The following is a 10,663-nucleotide window of genomic DNA, read 5'->3' as shown; positions in this document are numbered from 1 at the left end:
CCATAAACTTGGGTAATTTGTCGGCTTTCATGATTTCCTCTCAATATTGTAATGCGTTCAGGATATCGAACCTTTAATGCTACAAGAAGAGACTCCACAGTCTCCACAGAGTAATAACCTCTGTCTACATAATCACCCATGAATAGGTAGTTTGTGTCTGGTGATTTTCCACCGATTCTAAAGAGTTCCATAAGGTCATGGAATTGGCCATGCACATCTCCACAGACAGTAACAGGACAACGAACTTCTTGCACATTTGATTCTTTTGTTAAAATTTCCTTAGCCCTCTCGCACAGCGTCCAAACTTGGTTCTCGTTCAGCTGTTTACACTCGTTCAGCTGCTCCACCAGCTCCTTGGTGAACATCTTGTCGTCCATGGCGGTGCGCTCCCCTGCCCCGCCGCCTCCCGCCCCCCTCCCCGCCTGCCTTGGCCCCTGCCCCCGCAGCAGCTCACCTTCCCAGGCGCCAGCTCAAGCTCCCAGCTGGAGATCGCAGCAAGCCCCGTGCCCCACTCAAGCCCAGCAGGCGGTTCCAGGAGCATGGTCTCCCAGAGAGCTCGCCCCTCCTGGCTGTGCGCCCCGGGGGTTGGTGAGGGCACCTGGACTCTTCAGCAGGGCTCTCGCCCGACGACCAGCGCCCAACCATCACCGCCATGGCCCGCCAGCCCCCTTCGCAAGGCCCTAGTCCCCCTGAATACAAAGTCTTTGGGGTGAGAAAGATCAGTGTCTGATGAATAATATTTACTCAATATAAACTTGTGGAATAATTGGTAGAATAATTGACTGATAAATGAAGGATTAGCAGATGAAAAAAAAGAGTCACATAACAAAGATAAGGTTTCTTTTTTGTATTTTTTCATTTCTAAAATGCTAGATGGCGTGATGCCTCTCCTGTCTTTCCTATGGTTTCTACCGTTTCCTGAAGCTGGAAGCTGCATGGAAGAGGGTTGGTCCAAAGAGCCAAATCACTGTCCCTGTTCCTTAACAATTTCAACGTGTCCCTAAATCTTCACAAAGAAGGTTAATGTAAGAAGAAGAATGGGACTTGAGAGGAAACAGAACTATGGTAACCTGAGTCGTGGCCTTAGCCATGAGAGGACGGAAAGCAGGGGTCCTGGAGACCTACGACTTCTTCATGCTGTCTGCATGTGTCCTTCCTCTTCTCCTTTACCTTCTCAGGGGAATTTCCATTTTTCAGGGACTCTGAAACCTGTGTCCATTGAAGTTTTCTTTATAATGAGATGGAAAATTGTGGTTTGTCAGTACCTAAGACTCTTTCTCTCTCTCTCTCTCTCTCTCTCTCTCTCTCTCTCTCTCTCTCTCTCTCTCTCTCTCTCTCTCTCTCTCTCTCTCTCTCTCTGTGTATGTGTGTGTTGTCTGCTTGCTAAGACAGAGTTTCACTACATAGACCAGGCTGGTCCCAAGTTCATGAACTTCCCTGCCTCAACCTCTGAAATACTGGCATGATAGTTGTGTACAACCATACCAGGCTGATAATTTTATTGAACATTTTGACATTGTCGTATTGCTCCCAACTGTACTGACCAATCACTGATTCTCATCACCTGTGATTTCCCCCTGCACAAAGGTAGTTTAGTTCTGCTGGAAAACCCACTCAGCAAGGAAAAATGTCCATTTTACCTTCATGAGCATCAACTTCAGATGAATTCTTAAGACCATTTTAGTCATCTCAATGCCACTCTATTTCTTTAGCTCATACAGTCTCCCATTCTCTACAATTAGTTTCTCAAGCTTTCTCTTCTCTCAGAATAGCACAGCACACATTAGAGTTACAGGTCTTTTTTCTGAAACAAATATGAACAACCGCAACAGAAAACTCTCCTTCCCATGTTTCTGTACCTCTCAATATTCCCACATAACCATTAGTCTCAGTTAAATTCAGAACTTGGGTTGTCCCATAAATATAAAGTGTTAGGTTAATGCTGGGTAATAGTGGCTCACAATGTAATCCTAGCTACTCAGAAGGCTGAGACCTCAGGATCTCTGAACAAAAACAGCACAGGCAGACAAACAGAAAAGATTCTCATTTTTATTTTACCAGCAAAAGCTGGAAGTGGAAATATGGCTCAAGTGGTAAAATGACAGTTTTGAGTAAAAAGTCCAAGTGAAAGGAAAGGGCCTTGACTTCAAGAACCAGAATAGGGGAGTGTGTGGGTGCACACAAACACATGCACATACACATGCATGTACACGCACGCACACACACAATCCACACATGCACACACACTTTTGCCAGGCACCAGTGGCTCAGCCTCTAATTCTAGCTACTCAAGAGGCTGCAATCTGACAATCACAGTGTGAAGTTAGCCTGGACAGGAATGTCTGTGAGACTCTTATTTCCCAGTAACCACCCAAAAGCTGAAAGTGGAGCTATGCACTAGTCTTGGTCAAAAACAATTAGAAATAGCACTTAAAGCCTGAGTTCAAAACCCAGGATTAGAAGAAAGGTGATTTATAGGAAAATTATACAATGTTTTACACGTCTTTTCTCCAGGTGTAACTTGAACAGGAGAGTAGACTGGCACCCAGGGTGTTGGCTTGGCAGCTTCATCGTCCCTTGAGCAGCTGATACACACACAGCACTGTCATAACCAACAGCAGTGCAGTGGAGTGGGGACTGTCCCCAAGGGGATCACAGCAACACTGTTAGAATGAGGCAACAGTACACGCAACAAAAAGGAAGAGGTTACTACAACATTTTGCTGGCAGATGGAATCTGGGTAAAAGGGAGCTGGATAAATATAAAGTGTTCTGTCACATAGACTTCTTTTTAAATTTTTTTGTTGGTCGTGGGGCTTGAACTCTGGGCCTGGCAACTGTGCCTCAGCTCTTCAGGTCAAGGCTAGCACTCTACCACTTGAGCCACAGCAACACTTCTGGTTTTCTGGTGGTTTATTGAACATAAGGGTCTCACAGACTTTCCTGCCTGGGCTGGCTTTGAACTGCAATCCTCAGATCTCAGCCTTTTGAGTGGCAAGGATTATAGGCGTGGGCCACTAGTGCCCAGCACACATAGACTTTTAATGAATTTGTTTATATTTGTAATCTATATTTTGAACCATATAAAATATTTACTGTTCTATCGTTTTTGGTCACTGATATGTAAGCATGAATGCTTCTTTGTATAACTTGTAATTATTTTAGAATGTGTAGTTGTTTAAAGTTAAGGGATTGTTTGAATGTTTGAAATAGGTCAGACATCTAAGTATAGACAAATTTCAACTGATGGAAGGTAAATCAATATTTAGAACATACTTGGGATATTTCAGATTTAGGGAGTATGTAGTTTTAATTAGTATCTGAGTTTATTTTGATCTATATTATTCACAACAAATTGAAAGGAGACTCACTTGTTTTTATGTAGTTTTTAAAGAAATAAGTCACAAGGAGAAAATGAACAACTGGTGAGTTGGAAAACATTATTACTTGCTTAATACATAAAAATATTATGTATATATATATATATATATATATATATATATATATAATCAAGTAGTTATACAAATTGGACATGTCAGTTTCCTACTTGCTTGAATGTGTTGAAATGTCCAGCATTCTAGTTTTTAAAATAAGGAGCTGTGGAGGAGCTGGCTAAGGTCTCTTCATTTTTGAATGGCTGATTTCACACAGGTACCTAGTAGGGGCTACGTCCCATGTCTAGTGTGGTTAGGTGAATAGCACTGCATCTTATTATGTCGCCCTCTGGTGGCTATATGTAAAAAGCACAGCAAAGAATCCCAATTTCTTCACAGAAATGTCATTTAGAGAAGCCAAAGGGCCAGGAATGAAAGACAGTAAATGAGCTAGACAGTGAGAGGAAAATTAAAAGAGGGTGCAGGGGCAGACTGCAGGAAATACATAGATTAGTGGCTCACGCCTTTAATTCTAGCTACTCAAGAGGCTAAGAACTGTGGATTCTGGTGTGAAGTCAGTCCAGGCAGGAAAGTCCATGAGTCTCTTCAGTAAACTACCAAAAAGCTGGGAATACAGTTGTGGAGCACTAGCCATGGGCCAGAAAAGTTCAGGGAGAGTGCCCAGCTCACCCTGAGTTCAAACCCTAGGACCAATGGAAAACCCAAACTACTGACAGTCAGTATTTCCTGAGCAGGTTGTGGGCAGTGAGCTTTCATGTATTTGCCCACTTCATCTTCATAAAAACTCCATACAGCTACTATCCTATGCAGATACAAATATTAAGGGATAAAGTACAAGATAATGTGCAAATAATATAGTTAAAACCATCCATGAAGTATTTTATTCCAAAGTTAATTCCCTTTTAATACCAGGTTATAAGTGAATTGGGAACTTGAAGACAGGTTGGAATGAAGTTGTCCTTTATTCCTTATTGGGTTGCAACCTCTGGCTGGAGCAACAACTGGACAAGCAGAGCATGATGATGTGTCAAGGCTGCCACTCTACTGCACACCTGTCCACCTACTTATGGTTCTTGTGGAACTGGAAGGGAGGGATGGAGTTTGCTGATGACTCCTAGGTTTGTAGCTCACTCTTTCTAGAATGCATTAACTCAAATGTGTGGAGGGAGAAAACCTGGAAATATGGTTACAATTTTTCCTAAAGAAGTCATCTTTGTAGCCTGAGTTCTGCAACACATACCATCTACCTCTAACAATTCTTTGTCACCTTGAGTAGAGAAAGATAGTTGTCTTCTTTCTTCCCATTTTCCTGATGCTCTTCTCTTTATTTCAGGGCCCGCAATAGTGTATCTATATCTAAAGGCTATTGCCACGCCGACTCCAGTGGAGTCTGCTTAGCATGGGAAACCATCTATCAGACCATGATAGGGGCTTCAGAGACCTATCTCTGAGTTTTGGGACTTCACCAAAGTCTACCTCAGAGAATGGGGCTTTACAGAAACCTATCTCCAAGTTTTGGGACTTCACCGAAGTCTACCTCGGAGAATAGGGCTTCTAAGAGGCCTACTCTGGAAAGGCTGGCAAACCCCTGGGAAAAATGTGTTTCTGTCTTTCTTTCCCTCATAAGAGTGCCTGTTAATCTTTTACTGCTTCTACTGCTTTTTGTACTTGCTCATTGTCAATGTCCCCTTATTCAAAGCTCTTTCTTAAGAGTGTTGAAGACTCCAATATCTGATGAGTGTCTTAAAAAATATGACTAACTCACCAGAGTTAAGTGCTATCCTGAAACCCCTCTTATGAAGGCTAGTAGACAAGTTATAAGTAAATATAAAAGTATTGGGGGTTTCACAAAGTCACTTCAGCAGAAGGAATTGTTTGTAAGGGACTTACAAGAAGCTATAGGCTCAGCTAAAACAGAAAGAATGTATGGCAATTGCTGAGATAATTATTTAGGAGAGAGAATTTCCTGCTATTTACTAAGAGAATTGCTAGGTCTCCTTAAAGTTTACTATTAAAGAAGAGACAGGAAAGATCTTATGGGAAAGTTAAGGCCTCTATAAAAATAGGTAATGGTTAATTGGTGACAAACATCGAAACCCAAACCCATTGTATTCCTTAGAGATAAGCCGGAGACAAATGCCTATCAGGTGCCCAGCTGGTGACCACCCAAGAAAGAAGCCATGCAGCAAGATTGTGTAACCTTTTGCCCTTTCTCATGAAGACTTCTGTTATAAAAGGTTGCTATCCTCTGTATTAAATCGCACTCAGCACTCAGCATCCACTCTTAATGTGTGTGAGTTGTCTGTTTGCCATCTCCCCATCCTATTCCAGGTTCCTCCCCTAGGTATCCTCCGTCGTCCCGACAGAACCCGGTCCGCGGCAGGCTATAGATGGGCTATGTTTGGTAAAGTATTACTCTAGTTTGAGTCAATAAATCAAAACACTGAATGATTTTAAAGGAAGTACTTAGGCAATGAAACAAGAAATGTGACAGGGAATGCCTGTTAAATTCTAGATGCTGTCAATTTCTTTTCAAAACCACTCTTCTAACATCTTATACATATTTTCATGCACTGGAGAACAAACCCAAGAACTTGCACCTGGATGGTAAGCACCCTATTATTGAGGTATATCCTTTTCAAAGTAATATGTAAAAAATGCATGAATGGCCGGGCAATAAGAGAAAGTTCATGGATTGGGAGAAGACCCTCACTAGCCATACGACAGACAAGGGCCTCACATTGAAAATATGCTTAGAACTCAAAAAATTAACTCCTCCAACAACAAATCCTCAAGGAAACAACCACCTGATTAATAAGTGGGCTAAAGACTTAGAGACTTCTCTGAAGAGGAAATAAGAATGGCCAATAGACACATGAAGAAATGCTCAACTTCTCTGGCTATAAAAGAAATGCAAATCAAAAGAACATTGAGATTCCACCTCACCCCAGTTAGAATGACTATATCAAGAAATCTAATAACAACAGATGCTGGAGGGGATGTGGCCAAAAGGGAACCCTACTGCATTGCTGGTGGGAGTGTAAACTTGTCCAACCAATTTGGAAAGCAGTATGGAGGTTCCTCAAAAGACTACACATAGAGCTCCCTCAGCAATCTCACTTCTGGACATTTACCCAAATGATCACAAACAAGGCCATACTAAAGCTACCAACACAATTCTGTTTATAACAGCATTATTCACCATAGCTAAGATATGGAACCAACCCAGATGTCCCTCAGTAGATGAATGGGTCAAGAAAATGTGGTACATATATACATATATTGGAGTTCTTCACCTCCATCAGAAAGAATGACATTGCCCCATTTGTTAACAAATTTGATAGACCTGGAAAAACTCTATTAAGTGAAGTAAACCAGGCCCAAAGAAACATAGGTGTCATGGTTTCCCTTATTTGCAATAACTAGTATATGTCTAGAACAAGCAGAAATGCTCAAAAGCTATGTACATATGACCATATAAGATGATGCTAAGTGAAATGAACCCCAAGATAGAGACACAAGTGGTTGTATCTTTCTTGCTGTTGTTTTTTTAATGTATTTATAATGTACCATGTGATTTTAAAAATTTCTTTTGTATGTTCTTTCCCCATGGTATTACCCTTATTTTCACTGTATTTGATTCTGGTGCCCTGAATCTTGTATATACATTGATCTAATTTGGGGAGGGGAAAGGAAAAAACAAAATGCTGAAATAAGGATACAGGTTGGCCCATTGTAACAATGAGATGTACAAGACACTATGTTGAAAATGAACTTTATAACTTCTGGGAAGGGTGAGGGAGCATTTCAGGAGGAGGTAAGGAAAGGGATGGTAGGGGAAAAACAAAGGAAGAGGTAAATGTACTCATTATCTTACTCATGTAACTGTAATTCCTCTGTACAGTATTTTTATAATACAAATATATACAAAAAAGAAAAATTCTTGAAACTTATTGCAATTTTTATATTATGTTCTCAGCATATCACTATTTCTTATCTCTTTTCAGTCCCAACAACTATCCTGCCTCTTGATACTGTTTGTATATTTATTTTGTCTCATTATATACTTGTACTTTGATTTCAGGAAATAGGCCGTTTTACTCATCATGATAGTTTTATCTTTAAAAGTAATTCATAGACATTTCAGGTCTCTTTCCAACAGATAATGGCATTCCTTCCAGGCATGTATTGATATACATGTACTTAATTTACCCCAGAGTATTTTATTATTAACTATTATTATTGTTGTTGTTGTTAATTGAAATGGGGTCTGACTATATTTCCCAAGCTGATCAGCTGAAGCTCAGCTGATCTCCTGTCTAATGTATCAAGGAGCTGAGATTAGAAGGTCATACAGCCACGTTTGCCATTCAGTTGTATTTTGCTTTGCACTTTCCCGAGTACTGGAATACTAGATATCTTTTCCAATGTCAGGTTCTCTGTTCTTTTGTTCTATTGTGCAGGGCAAATGAATTCATCACCAACCAGGTGATCAATTCCCAGACGTACTTGTAGAAAAGTTCTATGACCCAACACTTTCCTACTGTCCTGTCCTGACATCATCCCCAGCCTTTTTAATTAATGGATGAACCTATTCTTTTCCCTCCCCCCACTCTTTTGTCAATACTGAGGTTTGAACTAAGGCCTCATATGTGCTAGGCTGGTAAGCTGTATCACTTGAGTCATGACTCTAGCTCTGTTTTCTGTTTTTGACATAGGCTCTCTCAAATGTCTCTGTCCAGGTTGGCCTTGAACTATGATCTTCCTGTTCTCATCCTCCCAGGAATCTGCGATTACAGGTGTGGGCTACTGGGCTAGAAACCCTCTTCATTTCTAAAGATATTCCTCGTCGCATATGAAGCCATGTATTTCTACAGCCACCATGAAATCTATGATCCTCTAAGATTGCCTGAACTTCTGAACTCAGATTTATACATGTCATTCAGCACACATCTAGTATTTGTTTCTCTTTCCTCTGGGTTCCCCCCAAAATATGTTAATCTATCTAAGTGATATTTCCAGCCCTCTCTGTGCAGTCTCTGTAAGATGTTCATTCCAAGTCATAAAAGAATCATCCTGGGCTGGGAAGGTGGCTCAGTGGTAGAATACTTGTCTTGCATGCATGAGGCCCTAGATTAGATTCCTCAGCACCACATAAGCAAAAAGAAAAAAGCCAGAAATGGCGCTTTGGCTCAAGTGGTAGAGCCCTAGCCTTGAGCTGAAGAGCTGAGGGACAGCACCCAGGCCCAGAGTTCAGGCCCACGAACGGACCCAAAAAAAAAAAATCATCCTGAAATGAAGCAACTATAGCTTAAGAAACGAAGTTTTCAAATCTTCTTTCAGATTATGTAATATTCAGTGATTTTCAATCCAAAGGACTCTAGCCAGCATCTGGTATATGGAAATTACATTGGGGGTTAAAAAGACTAAGAAGGCACACTGGGTTTTTAACATGCATGTTTCTGAGGATGCCATGAGTCCTTCAAAACCTGGACCTAGTATCACTGCCTCCCCCTCATGTATACAATGGCCCTTGGGAGAAACACTGATGCTCTTTAACAATAATCTAACTACAGCAAGGAAAACAAACACATATAAAATCCTGTTTCTTACTTAAGGCATTCTGATGAGCCCTGAAGCCCATCCATAGAGCTGATGGGAGATCATGTAGGAACATCTCTGAGACTCTTATCTCCAAGAACCACCAAAAAAGGTGGGAGTGGATCTATGGCTCAAGTGCACAGCACTAGCCTTGGGGAAAAATATTCAGGGATAGTGGTCTAGGGCTCAAGTGTGAGTAAGAGCACATACAAAAACAAAACAAAAAAGACCTCCTGCCTGTGGAAGTAGAGCTTCAGCTGAAATGGTAGAATGCCAGCCTTGACCAAAAACACCAAGTAAGAGCATGAGGTCCTGAGTTCAAACCCTAGTAGTGGCATGCACACACACACACACACACACACACACACACACACACACACACACACACACACACACACACACACACACACACTACTGTGTGATGCACTTCCCTTTACCTTTTGAGGATATAGGAAGAATACTAACACTAAGCAAGAGATGATGAGGCCTTGGACTTGAACTGAGAGAAAGAAAATATACATTTTTTAAAAGTTGCATGAGATCCTTCTTATTCCTCATAAAATTGGGTGGAGTGATTTTTCCCTTCCTCAATTACAGAAATGAAAATTGCTTTCAGTCCTGCTAGGCCTAGGTCTATCTGTGAGGTCATCTTGTTTTGTTTTCTCCATATCCATGTCTTCCTTTGCTTCTAGGTATAAGATGACTCATCATTGCCTGGACCTGAAATATCATTTCTCTCTTTCATTCCTCTTAAATTCTTTTTACTCAGAATTCTATCAGTTAGCAATAAAACACCCACCCTGAAAAACCCATTGCAAATATTATTTTGTCCATAAATATGTGTGAAATAACTCCAGTCAGAATTACTGTTATTATTATTCACTTCAATATTGCATTACTTTTATCTTTCACATGTCAAAGATAAAATTCAATCACATGTAGTACTAAGTATTGATGTTTGTCTAATTGTTTTTATTAGGAATTTATATTTTTATTATTCATCTTTGGATCTGTGTTCCATAAGACAGAACTCTCTATGCTATTTTTAAACTACCTGCCCCTAAATTTCTTTTAAGTACCCTATTTGTTTTCCCTTCTTACAACTATTACAACCTATAATGATTTTACTTAACTATATAGTTATTGTCTGAAGCCTTCTTCAACAAAATGTAAACGTACACGATAAGACCAAAGTAATGCTTCCATTGCTGTGTCTCTTTTATTTTTTTTTTTGGGTCCGGTCGTGGGGCCTGAACTCTGGGCCTGGGAGCTGTCCCTCAGCTCTTCAGCTCAAGGCTAGCACTCTACCACTTGAGCCACAGCGCCACTTCTGGCTTTTTTCTTATGTGGTGCTGAGGAATCGAACCCAGGGCCTCGAGCATGCAAGGCAAGTGCTCCACCACTGAGACACCTTCCCAGCCCCCCATTGTTGTGTCTCTTGTGAGACAAAAGTATCAATAAGTGATTGCTTTTGCAATAATTCAATCTCCAGACTGGCAATTCTTTGAAATTCTTGAAATTACTGCATGATTCATTTGAGCCTTATTTTCTAGTGTCTCAATAATTACAAAGTACATGCAAGTTTGTGACACGGTACCAACAAGACCAGGCCAAATATCAACTTCTGGTTAATGTTCTACAGGATTCTCCAAGTGTTTCCAAGACCAG

The 10,663-nt window shown here is 40.7% G+C and overlaps 1 pseudogene; it reads right to left on the bottom strand.

Annotated features, from left to right (window-relative positions):
• The window catches only part of LOC138839252 (serine/threonine-protein phosphatase 2A catalytic subunit beta isoform pseudogene), a 981-nt pseudogene extending 604 nt beyond the window's left edge, over positions 1-377 (bottom strand).
• Positions 378-10,663: the final 10,286 nt, after the last annotated feature.

The sequence above is a fragment of the Dipodomys merriami genome, unplaced genomic scaffold (genome assembly GCF_024711535.1).
Source record: "Dipodomys merriami isolate MVZ:Mamm:240054 unplaced genomic scaffold, mDipMer1.0.p SCAF_10, whole genome shotgun sequence".
Lineage (NCBI taxonomy): Eukaryota > Metazoa > Chordata > Mammalia > Rodentia > Heteromyidae > Dipodomys > Dipodomys merriami.
This window is presented reverse-complemented; position numbering and strand designations above follow the sequence as displayed.